The 25,965-nt window shown below is 37.7% G+C and overlaps 1 protein-coding gene across 1 annotated transcript in view; it reads right to left on the reverse strand.

Annotated features, from left to right (window-relative positions):
- SLC10A7 (solute carrier family 10 member 7) overlaps positions 1-25,965 on the reverse strand; it is a 263,505-nt gene that overhangs the window by 218,338 nt on the left and 19,202 nt on the right. The gene's annotated exons all lie outside the window — the stretch shown is intronic.

Raw genomic sequence — 25,965 nt, forward strand, 5'->3', positions numbered from 1 at the left:
ACAACCTAGGGAAAATTCAAATAAAAGAGAGGAAAAAAAAAAACCTAACATTTTTTTTTCCTCTTCTGTGAATAAATCGTGAGCTGTTTAACGGCCTCTAAACAATACGCTATAATATATTATACGTTGATGGGAGTGTAAATACAAAATACTAAACTCAATAATAAATATTAATGCTTATATATGTGTTAAACAGCAAAATTATACACATCCCCTCCTTGATCTTTTGGGGATTCCAGAGGCTCTTTTTTCTTCATAAATTCTTATATTTTGACACAATGTAATGCATCTTCCAAGTCATTAAGTACAGAAACTTGATTTTTGATTAAAAAACAATAAACAACAGCCATGTGGTGACAATAAATGGCAGCCTAGACTTTACCATTTTAATTCCTTCAAGGAGTATGTTTCTACTCTAGCATAAACAAAAGAAAGGCATTTATAGAAAATAGAAATCTAGCTATTCCATTAGTAAGAACTTGATTTTAACTTAAACAGCAAGTTATACAGCTAGAATAATTCAGCCTCTAAAGAATGGTAGAGAAGGAAATAAGGGACAGAATTGTAGTATCATTTCTAGCATGAGACATTCAATTTTGGAGGTTAAAAAAAGAAAAACAAAAAACAAAAACCTAAGCATAAATGAAAGAAAGTGCTATTTCAAATGTAAGTGGGAATAAATAGAAATAGAAAATAATGCAAAACAAACCATGACACACCAAAGTTTAAAATCTCCTTCCCCCCCTCCCTGCAGCCATTCCTTTAGGTTGTATATTCCTATATTTGAAATGCACCACATCTTCATTTTTATTCTACTAGAGTAGTCCCTTCCCAGCAGAGAATTACCTAGAAAGGACCCTCTTCTCCCCGTGGAAAACTACTTGATTCTTAAAGACTTTACCCAGTTCAATTTGATAGTGTAGATACGGCTTCAGAGACGGTTTGCAGCTAGTGTATTCTGACATTTCTGCCAAGGATAAGATTAAGTATGAAATATCGAAATTACGCGTTAAGATAGATGCCATTTTACTTTGTTTCTTCCTGAATAGCCCTTCAGCTGTTGAGGCACATACATTTTTCCCCAGGCAAAATCCCCAGGCTAAAATAACTAAGTCTCATATCTTCAGGAAACCCAGCTTCCCAAACATTATTCTTAGGTATCTGATTATCTATGGGCTGTAGTTTCATTTCATAGTGAGTCATGTAAATCTTACTTGAAAAAGGAAAACTACTCCACTGTAAACATTTCTCTTCAGTCAACTGCTCATACTGGATACCCTCAATGACAATACATAATTTTCTACAACTTCTTAAAAAAATTTTTTTTTTTATTTTAGTAATAGAGTTAGAAGTCACAAGGATTCAAGAACTGATCATTTGTATTCAACACATAGCTTTCCTAGGGCTTCCCTGGTGGCGCAGTGGTTAAGAATCTGCCTGCCAAAGCAGGGGACACGGGTTCGAGGCCTGGTCTGGGAAGATCCCACATGCTGCGGACCAACTAAGTCCGTGCGCCACAACTACTGAGCCTGCGCTCTAGAGCCCACAAGCCACAACTACTGAGCCTGCACTCTAGAGCCCGAGATCCACAACGAGAGGAGCCACCGCAATGAGAAGCCTGCACACCTCAAGGAAGAGTAGCCCCTGCTTGGCACAACTAGAGAAAGCCCACGTGCAGCAATGAAGACCCAACACGGCCAAAAATAAATAAATTTTTTTAATTAAAAAAAAAAACAAAACCCATAACTTTCCTTCCAGGACTGCCCTCTCTAGCAGCATGCTACCCTGCACTTGCCACTGGGGAAAGGACCTTCCCATCTGCTAAGATCTAATCCTATCACTTTGCAATCTCAGACTCTCAGGCAACTTAAAGTCAAAGACCACCGCTTTAAACAGTAAACAGATGTTCCAAGGCTATTACTCCAAACCTCAGGTGAGGATAAATACAACTTTAAATTAAAACTAAAGAAATTTAGCAAGCAAGTAAAAAGGTAAGTAAGTCAGGAGCTCTTAAGATCTTTCAGACCATCATACATTAAAAAGAAAAGTTTAAGATTCTACCTTTAACCTCAAAGCTTTTAAAATTAAGAGGAATTAAAATGCATATTATCATCACATTCTAACAAAGCCAACTTGAGTTATATTGCAAGCATTTTTATTTAGCACATAATCCTGTCACAAAAAGTTTATAGATTACTCCCTCCATGCCCACTCAAGTACTGAATCATTATGCATTAAGTTATTAAAAGATTTTTTTAATATAGGTCTTAATTGCCTGCTCTTAACAGCTTAGTTCTTATTTCAAATCAGAACCCATCTTAGAAAGCTGTAGGCAGAATGCTGAAACAGAGTTAAGAAAAGTAAAAGATGAAGAGAAAATATGACAGGGTAGAGAAGGAGGTCATAAAAAAAGAAATCTATGAATGAGAAGATCAAGTGAATAGATAAAAAGCAGGAACTAGAAAACCCACACTCTTCACCTCCTCAAATCTGATAATATCTAATTTTTAAAAAACATAATTAAACACATCTCTGTACACAGTGTTGTGGGAGAAATGCCCCACGAAGAGCTGATACACACAGCAATGGTTCGTAAGTTATGGGAGGGGGAGAGGAGGCAAAGAAGGTGGGCAGGGAGTGAGATGAGTGCCCCAGATGTCAGTGGAGCAACCCAAGGTGAAGGCATTCACAGGTTCATGGTCAGCAACGTTGGTAACTTCTGAAAGATAAAAAGAGGGGTTACCTTTTTGTCTTCTTCTCAGCAAATCCCTATTTTACGTGTGTGTGTGTGTGTGTGTGTGTGTGTGTGTGTGTGTGTACATGAGTCTGTGTGTCTTGCGGATGAGGGGAAAGAGGAAAGAGGGAAACAAGAACAGCCCCCCCCCGGGGGGCTTCCCTGGTGGTGCAGTGGTTAAGAATCCGCCTGCCAATGCAGGGGACACGGGTTCAAGCCCTGGTCCAGGAAGATCCCACGTGCCGCGGAGCAACTAAGCCCGTGCGCCACAACTATTGAGCCTGTGCTCTAGAGCCCTCAAGCCACAACTACTGAGCCCGCGTGCTACAACTACTGAAGCCCGTGTGCCTAGAGCCTGTGCTCCACAGCAAGAGAAGCCACCGCAATGAGAAGCCCGCGCACCGCAACGAAGAGTAGCTCCCGCTCGCCACAACTAGAGAAAGCCCGCACGCAGCAACGAAGACCCAATGCAGCCAAAAATAATAAATAAATAAAAACAAAATAAATAAATTAAAAAAAAAAAAACGCCCCCTGGGCTGCAAAGGGTGGAGTGCTACTTCTACCACTGGACCTCAGTCCTGGAACTATGACTCTCATTCCCGCAGATCAAATCTTGCCATATAACCAACTCGAAGGAACTGACTAATATTGTGGTACTGGGAGGTGTTTTGTTACTCTTGAATACTACTTGCTTAAAGTAAGCCATTAACTGGGGCTGAGAAATATTTACGATATAGTGGTCATAGCTAACAACTTGCGTTCGAAATAGGAAAACAGAGCTTCCTCTTCCCATAAGCGGCGAGGTGACCTCTGAAAATGGCTCACTATTCATGTGACCCAGAAAACCCCACAGAGTCATACAAGTCAAGAGGTTCAAATCTTTGTGTTCACTTTAAGAACACTCATGAAATCACCCAGGCCATGAAGTGTATGCGTATCTGAAAAGCCACCAAGTATGTGAAGGACGTCACTTTACAAAAGCAATGTGTGCCACGCTGTGGTTACAATAGTGGAGTTGGTAGGTGTGCCCAGGCCAGACAGAGGGGCTGGACGCAGGGTCGATGGCCCACAAAGAGTGCTGAATTTTTACTGCACATGCTTAAAAAAGCAGAGAGTAATGCTGAACTACAGGGCCTAGAAGCAGATTCTCTGATCACTGAGCCCATCCAGGTGAACACAGCCTCGGCACAGAACCTACAGACAACACGTGCATAAGCTTTCCCTGTCACACTGAGCTGACCCTCACTGAAACACAGCAGGTTGTTCCTAAAGCAGAAGAAGAGGTTGCACAGGAGAAAAAGATATCCGAGAAGAAACTGAAAAAACAAAAACTTATGGCCTGGAAATAAATTCAGCATAAAATAAATGCAAATAAATAAAAGAGAAAAAAAAAAGAAAGACAAACAAGCAGCCTCTGGTGATAGCAAATGGTGTTCACAATGGTAGCCAGTGAGAGAAACACAGGTGGAACGAGTGAAAACGCAGATCGCCCTTTGTCATGGAAGTAACAACAAATTCTGCTCTGAAAAAAAATACTTTCCTCTCCAGTTCTTTGTGCAAGAAGCCAATATTTTATTCTTCCTTCCATGCTTAAATCTAGAGACAGAGAGATCTATTAATCCTTATAAACTGCTCCTAGGAGCTTCCTTTTCCTCAAGGAGTTAACAGAAGCCTTGACCATCACACAAAGGAGATGAAATCTCTGCATTACATAGCAAACACTTAGCTCCAATTAGGTATAAGGACATTTTTACAGCTTTTATGCCAAGTTTATATTACCAGATGTTAAAGAATGTGTGGTAGCACTTAAAAGCGCTAAAGCTGGCTAATCACGCTCTTGATAACAATGGTTTATGATTATATCTCAAGGAAAGCAGGAAGAAGGCATTTACATGATTTTGTTGTTACATCATGATATTGAACAGAAGCAAAAACAGGGGGCAAGGCCAACCCAAATCTTTCGTTCTCTCTTTTGATACTCTCATCTAGGGGCTAAGACATGGGAAATTATCATTAGATATTTCCTCGTGCCTTAGAATAAATTCAGCTAAAAGGCTTTAGAGCCTTTAGGATGAAGACTAACTCTAAAAAGCAAATGTATTCATATTGTCCAAATCTGTATATGTCTAAACAATATAAAATTATACCTATAAAGCAAACAGGTAAAGGATGGCAAGAATTTTTAATTAACATTTCATTATAATACCAATGTGAAAAGAAAGAGGTCAGCTATAAATAAGGGACAGATTTCCCACCACTGGGATTTATTCTGAATTCATTTTAAGACCAGAAAGCTGTGATCTTAAAAATCTCCACTCTGAAAGGGTTAAAAGTTGAAATAACAGTACTTTAAGGATTGGGGCTTTAAGAACAGCTATTTGTATGTAGAAACCATGTAGTTCCAGACTCTTAATTTGTAATTTTAACTTAGAACCATAATGCCCACTTATTTCATGAATAAATGATTACACACTGGATAGCGTATCTATTTTGGATAAGGATAAAGGCGTAGAGATTTCAATCAAGCATGTGACTTCCTTTTCATTTCTCTTTTTTGATATGTGCACTTCTCAAAATTCCACAAAAGAATACATATCAAAAGAGAAATATACTCACTAAAATTTAAGGTTACTCCAACAAAAGGGTTAATTAGAGAAACAAATTTTCTCAGACTGTTAATAATGGGAATGACACATACTATGTGCCCATAAGTAATTCTCAGGTATCTTTGATCTTCAGCCCCATGCGGTTTCTGTTGCCTACCGTAGCCTGGCCTCTGGGACTCTCTCAGAACCAGACATCTGGCTACTTTGTTGTTTTAGACTAATCTCCTCCCAGGAGAGCTCAAGAAATGACACCAGGCAAGGAGGGTCCTGGCAAGGGAAAAAACATTACAGTATTAGCAGATTTCTTTTCGAGTGGACGAGAGTATCAAAATTGTCTTCAAATTTCTACAGTGGTCTTAGGAGTGCTTCTGTTCTGTGGTTTTACTCCAGCATAATTTAAATAGGATGTATATATTATATCCTTAAGGCCCATCAATCATCTTTAAGAACTCACCGAATGTTAATCACAGAATATTACAATGTGTAGGAGAAAGTTGTGAGGAAAAATACAAATCAGATTAATTCTTCACCCATCTGTTAGGGTTGGGTGATGACTGATAAAACAAAGATTTTAACTGTCAGCTGAAGGGTTACACCAAAACTGTGGGATAATGTCTAAGATTTGCAAATACAGTTGCATGCCTCTCATTACGCCAACCTCCTATCATGTTTCTACTTTTAACTGGGATTTTTTTTGAAAGAATCTTAGCTGCCAATCGACCAGAAAGGTTCAATTAAAGTATACTTCTGTAATGTGCCTCTGAGGAAAGCAAGAGGGTGCAAGAAGTGATGTAAGCTTAAAAAAAAAAAAAAAAAAAAAAACCCAAAAAATTGTGATGTAAGCTTAAAAAAAAAAAAAAAAAAAAAAAGCCAAACAATTCAGTCAAGGACAAAATGTTATTTTTGAAATGACAAAGATTATCAATATTTTCCCCCCAAGGCAACAAATAATCATCAACATTTTAATTCCTTTTTAGGGATTATTGTTTAATCCCCCAAGTCTATACATTCTGAGGAAAAAAATTATTTACCATTTATTACACAAATAGAATATAAGCCAAGTGGGATAATGGCTTAATCTGTGAACTTCAATATTTTATCCTAAAATCACATTTTATCTATTTGCAATACATTCAGATAATATATGAGATCAAGTGTTATACTACATATGACATTTATGTTCTTATACAGGGTGACAGAAAACTCATGAGACTTGCTAAAATACCTGATGCATTCATCTCATACCTGTCAAAAGAAGTCCTTGTTTTATGTTTCAATTTTTTTGTAATATTCAAAACACATAACTATATAAAGACTTCTACCTTGTAGTGTACTTCATAAGTTAATGATTCTAATATCCTATTTTATCCTAACACTATCTACCCTGTTAACATCCATTATAATTACCACTAGAGACAAAAATTTTCAGAGGATGAACGTAAGAAATACAATTTAAGCAATAAAAATTCATTTATTATCAAGCAAAGCAAAAGAATTATGTTAGTGTGGAATAAGCCCCTCACAAAAAGACAAATATTGTATGATTCCACTTACATGAGGTTTCTAGAGCAGTCTAATGTATAGAGACAAAATAAAGTTGGTTGCTGAGGGCTGGGGGCAGGGAGAAATGGAGAGCTATTGTTTAATGGGGATGGAGTTTTATTTTGGGAAGATGAAAAAGTTCTGGGTGGTAATGATTACACAGCAATGTTATTAATGCCAATGAACTGTATACTTAAAAATAATTAAAAAGGTAAATTTTATGTTATGTTTGTGTATTTTACAACAATTTTTTAAAGAATTATGTTATATAATAATATGAAAACGCAAAGATAATGAAAATTTGGAGGTCTTTTATTTTGAATGTCTTTCCTTGACCAAAGATACATAAATGAGAAGCATCCGCAATCATGTTTTAATTTATATACTCTTATCACCATCACTCAAGAAATGAAAATACAAAACAAAAGCCCTAAATCAATTCCAGAGCACATTAGCAGAATGGATTCCAAAAAACGTATTTCCAAAATTTCCCCTAGATGTCTAGAGTTTGGGACCTCACATTAGGAATACTGCTGCTAAGTAACAAAACTATTTCTCAATATTAATCTGCATTTCCAGAATTAAAAGAGGTAGAAAATTCAAGACAACCAATGAGATTTTTTTTACAATACTGTGAACTATTAAGATATAATGGACCCAGGAATTAATCCGGCTCTCCAAGTGCCTTCCAAATATCATATTATTTTAAATTATATTCAGGGTAGTTCCAGTGCTAAGCTTACTTTATTCTATTCTATTATTTGAAAATTATACAAATAATATTTTATATTAATTGTGATTAAGTTTAACTACATACACTCACTAAAAAAGAAACTCCAAATAATAGTAGCTTATACAAGAGAGAAATTCACTTCTCTTTCACGTGAAGGAAGTCCAGAGGTAGGCAATCCAGGGCTGGAATGGCAGCTCCACATACAAAAGGACCCAGAATCCTATTCTTGCAGCTCTGCTATCATTAGCAGGTCAAATCATTAGCATGGCCGAAGTTTTCTCCTCAAGCTCTAGTCATCAAGTCAACATTCCAGTAAGCAGAGAGGAAGGAAAAATGAAGGCTGTACCACCTACTTTTAAAGAGATGTCTTGGATGTTGATATACAATATTTTCACTTACATTTCACTGGCCAGAATTTAGTTACGTGGCCACTAGAACACCAGGAAATCTAGTAAATACAGTATTTAGGTGGCAGCGTGCCCACCTGAAAGTTTGGGTTCTGCTCTAAAGACGAAGGGAAAAGGAAATTAGAAAGCAACCAGAGGTGTCTGACACATATATTAACCAGAATACTCACTTAAATACAACTACTATTGTGGGTAAATAAACAAGTTGGAACGAAGGGAAAACAAATTCATTAACTATTACAGGTATCTGACTAGTATAATTCATATAAAATAATGAGAATTATCAACAAATCACCATGATGAAAAAAAGAAATTTGAAATTAGTTTTCAATTTGAGAAAATATCAATAATATCCAATTAAAGAGACAGGGAATCAATTCATTTCCTTGCAACACAGTGAATTTCATTTATTTCCTTAAATATGAATAGAGTACTTACTAAATAAATGAATCAGGCAGATTCTCCCAATGAGTTAATATTGTGTGTTGGCTGAGACCGAGTCAACGTAGAGATAAAAACATAACTTTAGGTCTGGATTGAAGACAGTGTTTTTCCATCACCCCACCCCCATCCCTTGCCACTACTGAGGAAAAAAATGTTGGAAAAGAAGCAAAAGAGTGAAAATCAGAAAAACCAAACCGATTTCCCTTAAGGCACATCTTCCAGATCAAATGGAGAATTATTTGCACAGAATCATGGAAGAGGGAGTTTAAGAAGATTATATGATTTGACTCTGACTGGAGATTTTAGAGAGCTCCAGTTATAGCCCAAATTCCTCTCATTTGGCTATTGATCTCCATGACTTCTGCAACATCCATATAAAGCTGCAATGATTCATTCTGAGAAGCCTCTGGAAGCAGCACTTTAAAGAGTAAGTGGCTGCCAAGGAGAAAGGCCCAAAGGTACATGACAGTAGCAGCATGACAGTAGCAGCAAGCACAACAGGGTCACACATTCTAAAGGAAGCTTCCTAATATCTTGGTGCTGAGGGCAGAATGATTCAGAGTCCCACGGACCCTGAAAACACCTGCTACACACAGAGCTGGTGTGCAGGGCAATCCCCTGTCCCAGGAGACCTTCAAAGACGATCACTGCCGGAGCAGACTGACCGACCCTAACAGCTTTTGGAAGAATATGTAGGGCCAGGAAAGTAGATACTTTCATCCTTACAAGGCCCAGTTCAGGATTTGGAAACCTGAGTGGATGCCCCACTCTGGGCTGAAAAACAGTTACGCCCAGAGCTTCCAAGAGACCACACGATGGCAAGATGACCATGAGGGCAGTGACAACAACAAAGGCACCAGAGGACCATGCAGGAACCTACTGAAGAGTCTAGCTGGGTTAAGACCTAGTTAGTGGAGGAACTAAAATTCACCAGCAAACAGAGGCAGAAACAGTGATGAAAGAAAACGAGAAGGACAGGAAAGAGAAAGGGAGAAGCTCAGACGATAGAGGCATAGGTTTTTCAAATATAAATATAAAAAAATGAATAAGCTTTAAAAAATCAAGTAGCATCCTCTCTTCCCAGGCTTATGAGGCAAAAAGAAATATGTGAAGCAACTTAGGCAAGTAAGAGAGATAATAAATACTAAATGTTTTTTCAGGTATCATGATAAAACTAGTCTTATCAACTAAGGTGAAAAATACCACATTTAACTTCTAACCCCCAAAGTAATAACACAACATCCAGTAAGACATTCAATACTCAACTAGAAACTATAGGCCATTCAAATAAGCTCTCAAGAGAGCAATAATTAATTTATGAACAATTAGCTATATCCAATAGACTTTCCAATCAACAAAATTTTTAAAAGCCAGTCATCTATAGCAATAACGTAATTATATAATGTTTTGTAATTTGCAAAGCATGTACACATTATGTTAATGTAATCATTTAACAAGCTAACACTAAACAATGTGTATCTATTGCTGGGAGATATTTTATATAACTTAATCTATGGTGTGGATTTAGGGGGAAAAGTGGGTATGTACTTATAGCATTTCTAACATTGAAATTATTTTTTTCTGTTTAAATAGCCTTTAAAGAAAAAGCATGTACATGGTATCTTACAGTTTCAGATACTGGAATAACATTTGCTAGAAAGAGATATATTTGCTGCTGCGTTTCTGGGTGGAACTGGCTTCCTGGTGGTAGAGTTTGGGTCTGTGGTATCAAAACAAATTCAAGACAAAAGGCCCCCCATGTCTGAGGCATAGAAGGAAACCTCAGCTTTGCTTTTCACCTTTTCATCCTGCAGGGAATGGAAGTTGCTGAGATACACGTGAAAAATCTCCCTGTGATTAGGGCAGTGGTGAGTTTTTCTTTTAACTCTGCGACGGCCATGAAGCAGGGCACACAGGCTTGACCTCCCTGTGCCACCGACCTACCCACACCACCCAAGCGTTTGGTTATTCCATTCTGATTCGGTACCTATGTGGCACAGCAAAGCAGTAATTCTGCCACTAACTCACTAAGTATAAAGGAAGCAACATTTGCAGTCCGATTGTCAGCCACAATGCAATTGCTTCTTTGGTCAGTCTGCACTCCGGCTCTCACATGCAGGTCAGGTATGTTGCATTGATCAGGCCACTGGGACAGGATTTGTGAGCAGCACCCCTACCACTTCCAAGAACCAACTTGCCAACCAGGACCTGTGGGCCCAGCTCCAGCTCTAGGGACCTCCCCTGCCCCCTTCTGACTTACTCCACTAGCTCACTCACAGGCACCTGTTGTTAACGCTCCCAGTTTTCCCCATTTCATTACCAAACTCTGTGAAAGCATACGACATTGCATTCTCTTTGTACTCCACCTCCCCACGCCTCAAAATACTAGCTGGGTGCTCTGTAAATTGCAAATGCTCGCTAATTTCTTTTACTTTAATTGTACACTTACATTCATCTCTCGGAAAACATTTCAAGCCATCCACCTTTAATGAGAAGCCAACACAAGATCTAGGTGTTCCTTCTTATGTGATTTCTAGAGTTTTGCTGGTTTTGCTGAAGATATTGCATAATTGGATGAACGGGTCCTGGAGAAGGAGTCTATACTTCCCAGCTGTGTGACTTTAGTCACCTCACCTCTAAATCCTAATTTGACCAGCTATGAAAATCAGGATAACATAATACCAGTCCTATCTACTTCATATAACTGTTGGTAGGTTAGAAAAAGAAAATACAGGTAAAAGCATTTCATAAGGTATGCAAAATGAATTATTTATCACAATAGGAGACGATCTAAAGAAGAACTGGCATATGTTTTAATTCTATATACAGTTGACCCTTGAACAACAAGGGTTTGAACTGCCCACATATATGCAGATTTTTTTTTTCAGTAGTAAACACTACAGTTTTTACTGTACTACAGTACTAGACAATCAGTGGTTGGTTGAATCCGTGGATGTGTATATGGTGTTGAATCCATGGATACGGAGGAACCAAGGCTATGGGGTCTGACTATAAATTATACATGGATTTCAACTGTGAGGAGGGTTGGCACCCCTAACCCCTACGCTGTTCAAGGGTCAACTGTATACTGAAACTTCCATACAGAAATCACTATTTATTTTAAATAAGGGAAAGAAATTTTACCTTATCATTCATGCAAAAAAAATATTTTAAGTATCTACTAATGTCTTTAATGTCAAAATCATTTTTCCCACATGAGATATTTACTAGACTAGTTAATTTAAGAGCATCCAAAATTTACAAGGGAAGAAAATAGACTAAAAGGTCCCATTCAGCTACTAAAATGTCTGTGTATGTTTTTCATCACTTAATAGGTTTGAAAATGCAAGATCAACCCTATAGAAGTCTCTTATTCCCTTCCAGGCCAGATCAACCACATAAAAGTCTTTCATTCCCTTCCAAGCACTAGAAATCTTGTATTTCCTTCTAGGCATTATGCCAGCCATTTTGGAGACTGCCACCATGTAAGTGGCTATGACTGCTGATGATTAGACAAAGCAGAACAGGTGTGAATAACGGAGAAAAGTAGAAATATTACAAGAGACAGCCAATTATCTATCTTGATTTTTTACAAAAAATTATGCTTTTTCTATAAAAGTTTATTTAACATACAACAAAGTAAAACTAGATATCAGATATTACTTTAATAAGACATTTAAATGAAGACACTGATAGGGCTAGATTTAAAGTCCTTCAAGAATATTAATCTATTCAAATATATTTACTGTGGCCCCAATACATGCCAAATGCTGCACCAGACACAGAGGACACAACTGTGAATAAGAAATACACATTTCTGTCATCTCATGACGACAGTGAGGTACATAGGCATTTACAATACTCTGTGCTACATGTGCCTTGATGGGGTCAGTACCACAGAACCCTGGTAGAGAGATGGGAAAGCTTCCTCAAGGGAGGCTTGCAGTCGAGTGGGAAAGTCAATACCTACACAACTTCTTAGTGTTTTACCTAACTTCATTTTTTTTTTGGCTAACTACTGGCTTTTTGGTCTACTCGTAGATCAACCCTTATTTTTCTTACCTAAGTAGCTCAGGCACTAAGCCATGTGCAGATGGAGAGCTTTTAGTACCATGGGTCCTATCTACCTCCAGTGTTAACTGAGAGTCTAGTATTGAAGGGGAGACTAGGAGCACAGGCATCGAAAGAGAAGCGCCTGGGTTTACATCCTTGCTCTTCCTCTTTTGCGCTATGTAACCCTGCGCGAGTTTCTTAATCTCTTTTTGCGTTGGTGTTCTCATCTATAAAATGTAGATAATAAAAATAATAGTACCTAGCTCAAAAGGTTGTTAAAAGGCTTAAAGGAGTTAATATATAATATAAAGCACTGAGAACAAGGATGGACACATATCGTGAGCTATAAACGCACTGGGATGTTATTATTTTGATGGCAAGACCTTACTGTGATTACAGTTTTCTCTTGCTGTGTGGGTCAGCAGCTAAATAAATCAACTTAGGGCAGAGGAATTGCCCACAAAAGTTAAGAATGCTTCCCGGAATCGTGCGTTGTTGCCGTCCTGTGTCATTCCATTGTCCTGCTGTGCCCTTATTTTCTTTTCCAGGTCAGAAAGTGGGAAAGCGTAGAAAAACGTTAGCAGTTCTTCACATGTCTAAGAGGCTTTGTAAAACCTTAGGTCAAGCTTCTTCCAACCAGTAAAAGGCTCCTTTAATTAAACAAACAAGCTTCTAACTCAATTAACTTCTTTCCTCTTTCTATATTGACAATCAATTTATAATGAATTGTGCCTGAAGTTGTAAAACTTCATCAACCACAGGCAAATCGTTTCTTGAAGTAGGTTCGTTTTTTTACCCTCAGAAGTATTTCAAACGCAACTTGAAAATAAAAATTTTTTCAAGAGAGCTACATAATCCTCCAACAAAAATTTCATTTTTGGTTATCCATAAAAAGATAATGATATCAAACCAACAGAATTCATGTGTCTCTTTATAAACTACTTGAGCATGGTAGATCTGTTTTAATTTTAATGCCAGCTTCCATTTTCCATATGAAAATGTGACTATGTATCTCACATTTAACAGCAAGTGTGCAAGCACACAGCAGAATAATTGGTAATTAAAACTATCTGGGGGCTTCCCTGGCGGCGCAGTGGTTGAGAATCTGCCTGCTAATGCAGGGGACACGGGTTCGAGCCCTGGTCTGGGAGGATCCCACAGGCCGCGGAGCAACTAGGCCCATGAGCCACAACTACTGAGCCTGCGCATCTGGAGCCTGTGCTCCGTAACAAGAGAGTCCCGCGCACCGCGATGAAGAGTGGCCACCACTTGCCACAACTAGAGAAAGCCCTCGCACAGAAACGAAGACCCAACACAGCAAAAATAAATAAAAGAAATTAAAAGAAAAAAACTTTAAAAAATTTAAAAAAAAATCTATCTGGGAACTGGAAACATCAAACGTTGGAGGAACTAAAAGAATAACGCATGTCAGCAACTCCATTGCATAAATGCAATGAGCGTCTACGATGGCTTATTTTGACAAGGACTTAAACTCAAACAAGAATTACGGCATATCAGTCCCGCTGTCCTTGATAAGGAGGGCCACAAAAGTTGAAAAGCATTTTTCACAAGCTAACTCATTATGCACTTTAAAAAAAGATTAGTATGTATAAATATATAAATACACTTTGCCTCATATAGTTTCTCAGACTGGTTTTCAGAATTAAAGTACCATGATCTCCCTATTTGAAAAACTATACCATTGTCAAACATGAACTTAATGTAATTGTAATAAGACTGGAAGTTTGTAATAACACTGTCTCTGAGTCCAGATCTAAAGGACTGTTTAATGAGAAACACTATGGAGCATAAACTCTGAAAACTTCCCATAAATAAGCGCTCTTAATGGGATCTAAAATGTACGTACATCAATGAGAAAATATGTCTAATCTAGATAGAACATTGTTCCATCCTACCCCACTTTATTCTGGCACAGTAAATACAAAAAGATACTTGAAGGAGAGATTGGGAACATATACTTATGAAAATTACTGCAGTGTAAGTGACCTCACATTGTTCTGAACAACTCTGCTGGGACCATCGCACGACTAAGAGTCATACAAAGCTAGAGTCATTCTCTAGCTTCCCCAATCCTTTGCCATTTTTATTATGGATACTCTAGTACTGCATTAAAGGGATACAAAGAAAAGCAGTTCCTGCCAAGAAAAGTCAAAAAATTGATTAAAGAGCCTAATACATGTAAAAGTATCTGATTAAGGGTACAAAAACTGTCTCTCCTGTGGAAGGAAAAAAAAGATTAATATTTCTGCCTGGGCATCTGCAAGGCTTCTTACGAGGGAAATGATTATTTGAGCTGGGCCTGTGACTGATGGGCAGGACTTCCACCAGCAGATACTGGAAGATGAGGAGGGCTCCATTATAGAGCAGACTGGTCAAATGAACTGATCACAAGCAGCAGCAGACTTTCTCAGAAACACAAAGTTCTCACACTGGTCTGAGGGCCAACACCAAAGGAACTGTCTGCAAGTAACAGGAGGCCAGGAATCTCCTTGAGAATAGACCAAAGGCTAGAAAATCTGTCCAGAGGATCAGAGGAGCTGACTTAGGAGGAAATACAGGTGGCACGTTTCCACTACAGTTTAGGGTTGTGTTTTTCAAACTGTAGTTCCCAAAACCAATTAGTAAACTGGCATATTTATTTTACAAAATGAAAGAAAGTGAAGTAAAAGGAAGGGAAGGAAAGGAGAAAGGTGGAGGAGGAGGGGGAAGGGAAGAAGACAAGAGAGGAGAGAGAGTGAATTACACATAGAGTACCTTTTCAGTTTCTAGCTGTGGATTGTGTTTTTTTAAAAAAATGGAAATCACTCATTTAAAGGGCCCTTCAGGTCTAATCTTGGCACTTGATTAGAATGCAGCTCAGTCTCACTCAATATATTCAGACCATTAGTTTGGGTCTAAGTGTTCTTGGTTATGAATAATTGACTTAAAAACTCTTACTGCACTAAGCAAGATGTTCTCATTAGATACTTAGAAGACACAGTCTGACGTCTTCATAAAGCAAGTAAAGTTTAAAAGAGTCATTTCCAAAGTTCATAGCAATGCAGTAAAGATTATGCTTGTTTCCTTTAGACTGACAGATGCTAAGCATCTTCATGTGAAAGATACATGGATAATGTAATTCTCTGTTAGGAAGTGGATAATCTCATAGGGAGAAGAAATTGAGAAAGCATAAAGATCTACAATTAACACAATAAAGTAGAAAATATTTCACCAAGAAGTAAACAGCTTAAAATGACAGATTACCTCCTCTCATTTATGTAAGTCCTTATATATTATTTCCCAAAGTATATTCATCTGAAACAACCCTGCCTACATACAACTGATTGAAAAGCTGAAAAAGAGAATACCCAAGATCACAGAGCTAGTTAGCGACGGGGCCAAGAGAAGAAACTAAGTCTTCTCAGGTTTAATTTATTAGTATTACCATAATTCCATGGTTTAACAAATTATTGAGAATAAGTCTCCTTTTTCAATAGTAACAACTTTATAAACACATACAGATATATATGTAACTAGCATGTAGTCAATGCACAGATAAGCCAAAGAACCTAAAAAAGGTGCCCAGAATTTGGAAATGAAGGTATAAATAATCAAATTCTCTATAATGAGATACAACAAATGTGAACATTAATCAAATAAGATTAACTAAGAAAAAAGTTATGAGTGTGTTGTTGTTTAGACTAGTGTTTCCTCAAAATCACTAATGGACCCAGGGTACCTCCCTAAAAAAGGAAGTTTGATTATTAAAATGTAACTAATAAACCAAATAAACCAAATTATTGAAAAATGTTTTATGTTAGTCATAATATATGCAGACAATCTGACATTGAAAATGAATTAGATAACAAATGTCCAATGTTTATGAAGAACTGTTCAAAGGACACATGGTACCTGATTATTTCTGTGGTCTGTTTGTTAGTTACAATGGAACCCGGGGTGGTTTTCCAGGCATTACAGTTTAGAGGAACCATCCTGCAGGTCTGTTCAGTCCTCTTTATCTGGTTCTAAATTCCCAAAGCAATCTTTCCATAAGTAACTAGACTTCCCGTGCCCTTTAGTTCCCAGAGGGGCTAATCTCAGATATCTGACATGAATATTCCATGTTATGGTAAGAAATATTTATAAAAAAATGTTGAGGATCTATAATACAAACTAATAAACTGGGATTACCCAGTTTGTTAAATTTATTTAGACACCTGCCATCTTGTAAATTTATTTAAACCCCAACCTTCTTATATTGCAATTTACTGTTTATGTTTTGTATCACTTACTCAACTGAAAATTCTATGAAGGTACGATATATAGGAAGCTATAGTTAGTACTCAACATATATTTTTGAATGAATGAATGAACAGAGTAAATGAATAGACTTAGATCAAACTTTGAGGAAGCAATGATAATGACTCAGAAAACTAGGTGATTTCATCAGTGACAAACCTCTACAATGAGGATAACGCTGATGCTTGCTTGATACGTGCCCTCACAATTTATAAGTACTTCTGCATATGATTTCATGAGATCCTTGTAAGCAATTCTATGAAATAAGGATGCAAAGACTATTGATCCTCAGATGAGAAAACCAAGGCTCAGAAAGGTCCAGGGCTTACCTGGTGACCACTGAGACCACTAGGTGAGTAATGGCAAAAGCAGGAATCAAACAACCTGCTTTGATTTCCTGGCAAGTGTATCTTTTGCTAAAAGGTCAGTTGGCCTAGCAGCTCAGGTGTGATGCTGCACCCAGCACGTTAAGCTGGTGTTGTTTAAATACTTCTCACCTAAGATCAGGACTTGTCCTTATGCCTGAGGCAGAGTTGGACCCAAAGGTAGGGGTCAAATGACTTCAGCTATAGAAAGAAGGGCTCGGAAACAGGAAACTGGCGATGCTGAACAAGCTGTTTCAAGATCAAGTCCCTGGAAGACACTCCCATTCAGATGGGAAAGGAGCCAGGTAAGAAGAAAAGGAGTGATGAGAAACAGGAAGAGAATTAGGAGAGAAGAGGGTCAGAGAAGCAAAAGGAAGTTGGAAGCAAGTAGGCGTGGTGTCACAGGTTGAAGTCAGGTCATGAAGGATGAGAACGGGACACTGGATTTGGTGAACAGACATCACTGCCAGCCACTGAGAGGACACATTTGGTTGGAGTGGTAGAAACAGAAGACAATTTGAGAGGCTTTAAGGGGTTAAATGAGAGAATTCTAAGTTACACACAAAAATCTTGGGAAATCTAGGTATGCTTCAAGCCAGTTTTATAACAGCTTCAAACAAACCCAGTCAACTCTTCTGAGGGCTCCTAAGAATGCTAACCCAATACAGATAATGAGACTAAAGTTAAAAGGTAGAAATGGAAGACTAGTAGGGATATGGAATTTCTTGCTGCTATTACTTCCTTTCTTTCATCTGTCAAAGAGGAAAAACTGTTACCATTTCTCTGAGAGCACAGGAGGCTGGAGGGTAGAAAGTACACATAGGCCAGCTTGCAAGAGGGCTCAACACTGACAGCCTTTTCAGGCTGTACAAGATTGCTCCAGGAGTACAGTAAACGCCCACTGCAAGCAAAAGCCGTGACGAAGCCCATTTAACAGGAGAGAAATGCAAGGTACACAAAAGTCCAGTGATGGCTGAAGCTGAGACAGTGACTGACAGATCAGATTTCCTTCTCACTTCAAGTCCTCTCTCTGCTGATCAGATCTACTCTAAATGCCTTCATAAATGTTTCAGTGAATCTTATCTTCATGCATTGGATTAGCAAGATCAACTCCCCACTGATAATGCAAAATAACCCTGAAATGTTTCATGCCTTGCTGATCAGCCAGAAATTGAACTTTCCATCTTCATTTGGACTGTGACGATCTTGATCTTTCACCTCTAGCAAAAATCTTCTCATAGCTATAATTTTAAAGTTCGTAATGAGTGCTTCATTTGCTTTCCAAGCAGATAAAACACCTTTTTTAAATACACTCAGACTGCCATGACCTTCGTCAATGACTTAAAGAGTTCACCACATGTAATAATTTTCTTTGCTCGGGAGACATTCTTAAGTTTTCTTTGAAGAGATTTGGGCGATAACTCCATCGATGAAATTAAGCGCACGTGCGTACACACACACACACACACACACACACACACATTTTCAACTTGTCACCTTTCTACTATACCTGAAATCAAAACTTTTCCTTAAAATGTACTTGGAATTCTGCATGACTACCAAAGGGTTCTAAAATCCTTCAGCCTGTTAACTAAAATACAATAAAGACATCAGCTAAACCTGTTTACACTAAAAGCAACACACCACCTTAACTCTAGACTAAGCAAGAGGACAGCTTAATGCCTACAGGAAGCAACCACAGTCCACATCCCCAAATGGAACTTCTGGCTGCCCTACACAGCTGAATGAGACTGAGCTCACTTGGGGTACATTTTGGTTTTTTTCTACACTAAGAAAAGCAATGATTTTAATGATATGGGCCAATGTAAAGCCATTCTACTCTGTTTTGCCTACCTTTGTGAGGTTTTTAATATGAAATAGAGGTTTTGAATAGTGTAACATGACACTGAATGTAGGCTTCTTGAAGGCAGGCCCCAGATCTTACTCTCCTTTTTTATTCCCTATGGTAAAAGGCAGTGTCTACATAAAGTGGGTGCTAAACTGCTGTTGACTAGCACATTCTATTTCTAAAGCCGGATGGTGGGCACAGTGGTGTTAATTTATTATTATGCTTTAAAATGGATATATGTGTGTTTTTTGTAGATACGATATTTCATAATTTCAAAAAAGAGGGAGAATCCTGAGGCCCATCCACTACACATTCTAATTCAAAAGGTCTAAAGTGGAGATAAGGGATTTTTTTTTTTTTTTTTCTAATCACCCCAGGTAATGCAGATGTGGGCGATCTATAGAATTCACTTTGAGAAAAAAACAACAAAAAAATAAATAAACAGACCAACATAAATAACATGCCTGTTATCAGTACACTGCTATTAGTGGTGAAGGTGTTTTACTTTCCTGGTTCAAATTATCAGGCTCAGACTTAAACACAGAGAACATAGTATTTGGCATAAAATATTACTCTCAGATATGCCTGGAAATTCCTTCCTAACTTGCTCTGATTTTCCTCTATTATAATTCTTAATGCTTTTGCTTTCCTTTTCTTTTTTCCTTCAGATATTTGAAGATAGAAATCCTTAATTACACTTCTCTCCTACTTGGTTTATTGCCCAGACGCACAAAATCTTACAAAGTTATACAGCTTCGCAACTTTACTTGGAAATTAAGACCTCATATTTACTTCATATTTTGTGGAAGGGCTTTTAGCTGAATCCTTCCGTATCTCAGTTTGCAAAAAAAGAAATAGAGGTAAAAGGAGATAGTGCATCTTTTCCCAAACCCTACCTCTCTTGCTTTTTCATTAAACAACAGTATAAGCATCAAATGAAATAAAAATACCTCTATAACAACAACACAAAAACCACATGATAACTTCTCTCCAAACTCAGGGAAATAATTTTCCAGTTTTTTTTTTTTTTAAAGAAACGCCTTTTATAAAAGAAATCCCTGTGGTAGTTACTATAAGGTAGAAGTTACTTGAATTTAAGCACAATGATTTTCTTAGCAAATCTCATAAAGTTTAAAACCTATGTAAGGCTTTTGGGAAAAAAATCATGTCTTTTACCACCAAACATTACATTTGGAACAGAACTGTATACAGTTTTAAACAAAAAATGTGTGTTTATACTATGTCTCCCATGTTAGAATAAAAAACATTTTGACCTATCTTCTTTTTTATACTTGGCAATGTAATTAGGACAGACCACACACACACACACACACACACACACACACACACACACACACACACTACCATTATCGCCACCAATCAGACCATGTCAACATCATACACTACAATCCTGCAGGTTTGAAAAATTGCATTTAAAACACTGGAATGAATAAATAACAATCACAAAAACGAACCTAACCAAGTTTCCAATACTTAATTGAAAGTAGTTTAAAATTTAAAAGCCGCGAAATAAGACTGCCAGTCAGCTATGCCCTCAAACAGTCTCACTTTAATACCTAAAGGATATGCTGGCATTCCAGTGTACATGCATTGTTATGCACATACATTGAGTTCCCTCTGCTCCTAAAAATGATTATAAATTTTAATTGGCTCACTGAAACAAAAACAATCTAAGTTATAAAAAAAGAAATTGTTTTTTAACCTTAACAAAAAGTAAAAACGCTATTCTCACCAAAGTACAAGATGTGAGTTTAAGGGATGCAATAACTTTCAATCCATGACAAAAACCTTTCAGTAACCAAGTTTTACGGAAAAAAGCATTTACAATGAGAGGTATATAAGTAACAGAAAAAAAAAAAAATCCTTCTAAGTTATACAACAACTTTACAAAATAAAATGAAGAGAATCATTTCAAATGACACTATTGTATCTGCATATGTCCCCAAAATCATTAAATACAAATATGCTACACAGTCGCACATTTTAACACACGAGAGCATATGCTAAACATGTGTACAGGTATTAAAAGATGTATATATAAGTACTTGAGAGCATAAACTCAATGTCAATAAGTTTAATAACATAAAATCTGGAAAGAAAAAGGTTCTCTTACATGTATAAACACTGCAAAGAATGGTCAGCTGGAAAGAACAGTGTAACATGGAAACGTGCTCCAGTAATTTTCCCCCCATGCTAAAATCCATGTGGGTACATAGCCGCTGTGTGTGAGACAGAGTAGACAACCACGGTGAAGTAGAATCGAAACCTCCACCTAATGGCACCTGACACTGCACTCAGCTTTCGGATCTTTTCATTTACATGCACCAAAAAATTCATTTTCTATCCTTAGGCTTTTCCGATACATGATACAAACAATTAATCTTCCCTTACATTTATTTCAACAAAAGCCTATGTTCGGTTACCTTATAACAGTATTTTAGAAAACCACGAAACTTAAAATTATCTAGTATTTTTACCTACAGATCATTTTCTTCCATAATCTGACATAAATATAAAATAGTCTATTCACTGCGCATCGGAAGACATGACCAAAATGGACTTTGAAAGCTTCATTTCTGAAGCTCAATGTTCAATATTTATGAAAAATCGTGTCTTATTCCCCAGGACTTCAAAAATGCTTGACAGGGCTTCTCTGGTGGCACAGTGGTTAAGAATCCACCTGCCAATGCAGGGGACATGGGTTCAAGCCCTAGCCCAGGAAGATCCCACATGCTGCGGAGCAACTAAGTCCGTGTGCCACAACTACTGAGCCTGCACTCTAGAGCCTGCGAGCCACAACTACTGAGCCCGCGTGCCTAGAGCCTGTGCTCCGCAACAAGAGAAGCCACCGCAATGAGAAGCCTGCGCACCACAACAGAGTAGCCCCCGCTTGCCGTAACTACAGAAAGCCCGCGCACAGCAACAAAGACCCAACGCAGCCAAAAATAAAAATAAAACATTTTTCTTAAAAAATGACAATCATGAAGCTGCACAATATAAACATTTAAAGAATTAGACCAATGATGCTAGAAAACAAAGGAGATGGTCATAAATTCAGCATTATTAACATGCAACATTAATGTAAATAATTTAAATATCTACTGGGGAATGAACATGTAGATACAATTTCAAATGTTACATGTTGATGTCAAGAAAATGAGTGAACTTTGAACTTCTGCCAAAAGTCATTTGAGAAAGAAAAGTTTTTTAAGGGAATCACATTAGAAAGAAAGAGATAAATGACACCTTTAAACCAATTACCATTAGTCTCAGATATACCACAGGGGACCCTTTCCTCAAATTCTTTCAAGGCAATAGAAAGATAATCATAGCAGGTGCTAATCCAAGACTCCAATAACTTCTCTACCTCACTAATTATGTGGCAACTGAAAGAATTACTTGGCATACTGAAATGCTGGTTAAATCTAACTATCTGCCAGTTCCATTCCTACACCGAGAAGTTAAACGTGGCTTAGAGAAAACACACATCCATGATGCCTGGCTTCACTTTAAATGCATGGCTTGATTTCAGCTGGGTCCTTGGTGCTGCCTGGCAATGCTACCATCTTCTCCAGTTGACTCACTCTCCCCATCTACATGGCAATTCCGCATTTTCTCCTCTCATCTCGAACATTAATAGCACTTACCCCCATCATCACTCTCTGCTTCTGAGAAAAAATGAAAGTCACCAGAAAAAACTCCCAAGTGTACCCCTTCTACCCATCTACGTGGATCTATAGCCAAGCACTCTGCCTTCCCTCTTGTTATTATGAACAAATGGTCCAAGCTCCTACTCAAGCTCATACAACCCAATACCATTGTCTCCCACTTGATCAAATAAACTACTCCAGCACTCTCTCTTAAATCCACAGCTTGCTCTCTGCTGTACAATTTTCATCATGATAGAAATACGCTGTCCTTTCTGCATTAAAAAAATATATCTTGAGCCCACATCCCTCTCTAAACATAGTCCCATTTCTCTATTCCCTTTTATCACAAAGGACCTCATAACAATGGTCTAGACCTCCCGTCTCTAATTCTTCTCTTCCTGTTTTCCTTGAACCCACTCTACAAGCTTTTGCCCCTACGCTCCACCAAAACCACCCTGGTCAAGGTTACCAGTAACCTCCACATACCTTAATTCAATGGTCAATTCTCGGAATTCATCTTGCACAACTCACATCAGCAGAATTTGATACCGCTCATCATACCCTCCTCCTTCAAACCCCTTCTTCACCTGGCTTCCAGGATACCATGCTCTCTTGTTTTTCCTTCAGTCTCACTAATTATACTCTCTGTATATATATATGTATATATATACTCTCTGTGTATATATATGTATAACCATGCTGGTTATTCCTCATTGTCCTGACCTCTTAATGTTGGAGGGTTCCCGGACTCAGTCCTTGAACCTCTGCTCTTTTCTATCTATGCTCTCTCCCTAAGGAATCTCATCCTCAATCTTGGCTTTAAATACAATTTATTCACTGATGACTCCCTAATTTATGTCTCCAGGTTTAGGCCACTCCCTCACCTCTCAACCCCTCTATCTCTAATTGCTCACTGACATTTTCGTTTGGATATGTAATAGGCATCTTGACACATCAAAAAAATAAGCTCTTGATCTTTACCATATGGCTGACATTACAAGTGTTCATCAACGTCCAGCTCCCCTCCCCTTTAGGGCACAGGAATGACAACCCATGATAAGACCACATGACTTGTTCTGGCCAATGTAATGTGAGCAGAAGTGCCATATATCATTTCCAGCCTGGACATGATAAGCCCATTGTGATTCTCCAATCTCTCTCTGTGCTGTGGCAACTGAAAATGTTTTGTGTTCCATCCAGATGGTGTACTTCAAGACATGGAGCCTCCACCAACCAGGCTTCCTTAGTGATGGCAAAGACCTTCCCACTGACCAACATGGAAAAGGTACCATTAGCAAGAAATAAACTTATATGCTTAACAAGCCATTGAGATTTTGGAGTTCTTAGTTATCACAGTATAGCCTTGCCTACCCAGACTAAATACCCACCAAAAGCGGCTCTCACATAGTGGTCTATCTCAGCAAACTCCATCCTTTTAGCTGCTCAGTCAAAAACCCTGAAGTCATTCTTGACCCCTTCCTTTCTCTCATCCAATTCATCAGCATACCCTGCACCTTCAAAATACAAACAGAATCCAACCACCCTTTACTTTTTCCACTACCACTCTGCTCTTCAAAAGACACTGATAAGAACATGAAAAGACAAACACAAACTGGGAGAAAACACTTTAAAAGCATATAGATAAAATGAAGGGCTTGTATCCAGAATGCATAAGCTTGTATCCAAGCTCATCAATAAGAAAACAAAACACACAATTTTTTAAAAAACAAAATTTTAATAGACATTTCCCCAAGAAAGGCATGGATAGCAAATAAACACATGGAAAGATAAGAATGCTCACCACTATTAGTCACTGGAAAATGCAAATTAAATTAAAACCACAATGAGATACAACTACATACATATTAGAATGGCTAAAATTAAAAAGAATGACAATACCAAGTATTGATGAGACGTAGAACACAGCAATTCTCATATATTGCTATTTAAAATGTAAAATGATACAACCACTTTGGAAAATATTTTGTCAATTTCTAAAAAAGTTAAACATACACTGGTGGTAAAAGAAGAGTGTTTATATATTGACAGATATGGTCCACTCCAGAAGCTGTTTATAGATGACTTATATTTATTGGTGATTCTTCCCTTGGCTGAAAGGTGCTAAAACATACACCTATTAGATGATCCAGCCATTCCACTCCTAAGTATTCTCAAAATAAAGAAAGTATATGTCCACTTAAAGATTTGTACACAAATGTTCATAGCCCAAAAGAGGAAACTGCCCAAATGTCCATCACCAAGTGAATGGATAATCAAATTGTGGCATATCCATACAAAATACTACTATTCAGCAATAAAAAGGACTGAATTACTAATACACACAATATAGATGAATCTCAAAATAATTATGCTGAGTAAGAGAAGAAAAGGAAAAAAAAAGAGTACACACTGTATGATTCCGCTACAGTAAGTCCCCTACATACAAACGAGTTCCATTCCAAGAGCGCATTCGTAAGTCCATTTGTTCGTAAGTCCAACAAACTTAGCCTAGGTACCCAACTAACACAATCAGCTATATAGTACTGTACTGTAATAGGTTTATGATACTTTTCACACAAATAGTACATAAAAAACAAACACAAAAAATAAAGAAAATATTTTTAATCTTACACTACAGTACCTTGAAAAGTACAATAGTACAGTACAACAGCTGACATACAGGGGTTGGCATCGAGTAAACAGGCAAGAAGAGTTACTGACTGAAGGAGGGAGAGGAGGTGGGAGAGGATAGAGCTGTCAGCGACAGGAGACGGAGAGCAAGGTGCAATTTCACTCACGCCTGACATCGATGGAACGCACGTTCGCATCTTTGAAAGTTCGCAAGTTGAAGGTTCGTATGTAGGGGACTTACTGTATATAAAACTCTAGAAAATGCAAATATCTATAGTAACAGAAAACAGATCAGAGGTTGCCTGGGGAAGACGACAGGAGGGAGGGATTACACAGCGGTACAAGGAAACTTTTGAGGGTGATGAACACGTTCACTATCTCAATTGTGTTGATGATTTCCCAATGTATACATATGTCAAAATGTTAAACTGTTTAAATTTGTTCAGTTTATTGTATGTCGATGATACTTCAATTAACTTTTTTTTTAAAGGAATATAGCAGGTACTGAATAAAGTGAATAAAGATGAAAACAGCTGCAAAGAAAGCAAAATCCTAAGAATGAATTGCAGTGGGAACATTTATATCCTCTCTCATTCTATAGTATTCTTTTCTGAATGATAAAATATTAGTG

Source organism: Lipotes vexillifer, unplaced genomic scaffold, assembly GCF_000442215.2.
Source record: "Lipotes vexillifer unplaced genomic scaffold, Lipotes_vexillifer_v1.1 scaffold269, whole genome shotgun sequence".
Classification (NCBI taxonomy): Eukaryota; Metazoa; Chordata; class Mammalia; order Artiodactyla; family Lipotidae; genus Lipotes; species Lipotes vexillifer.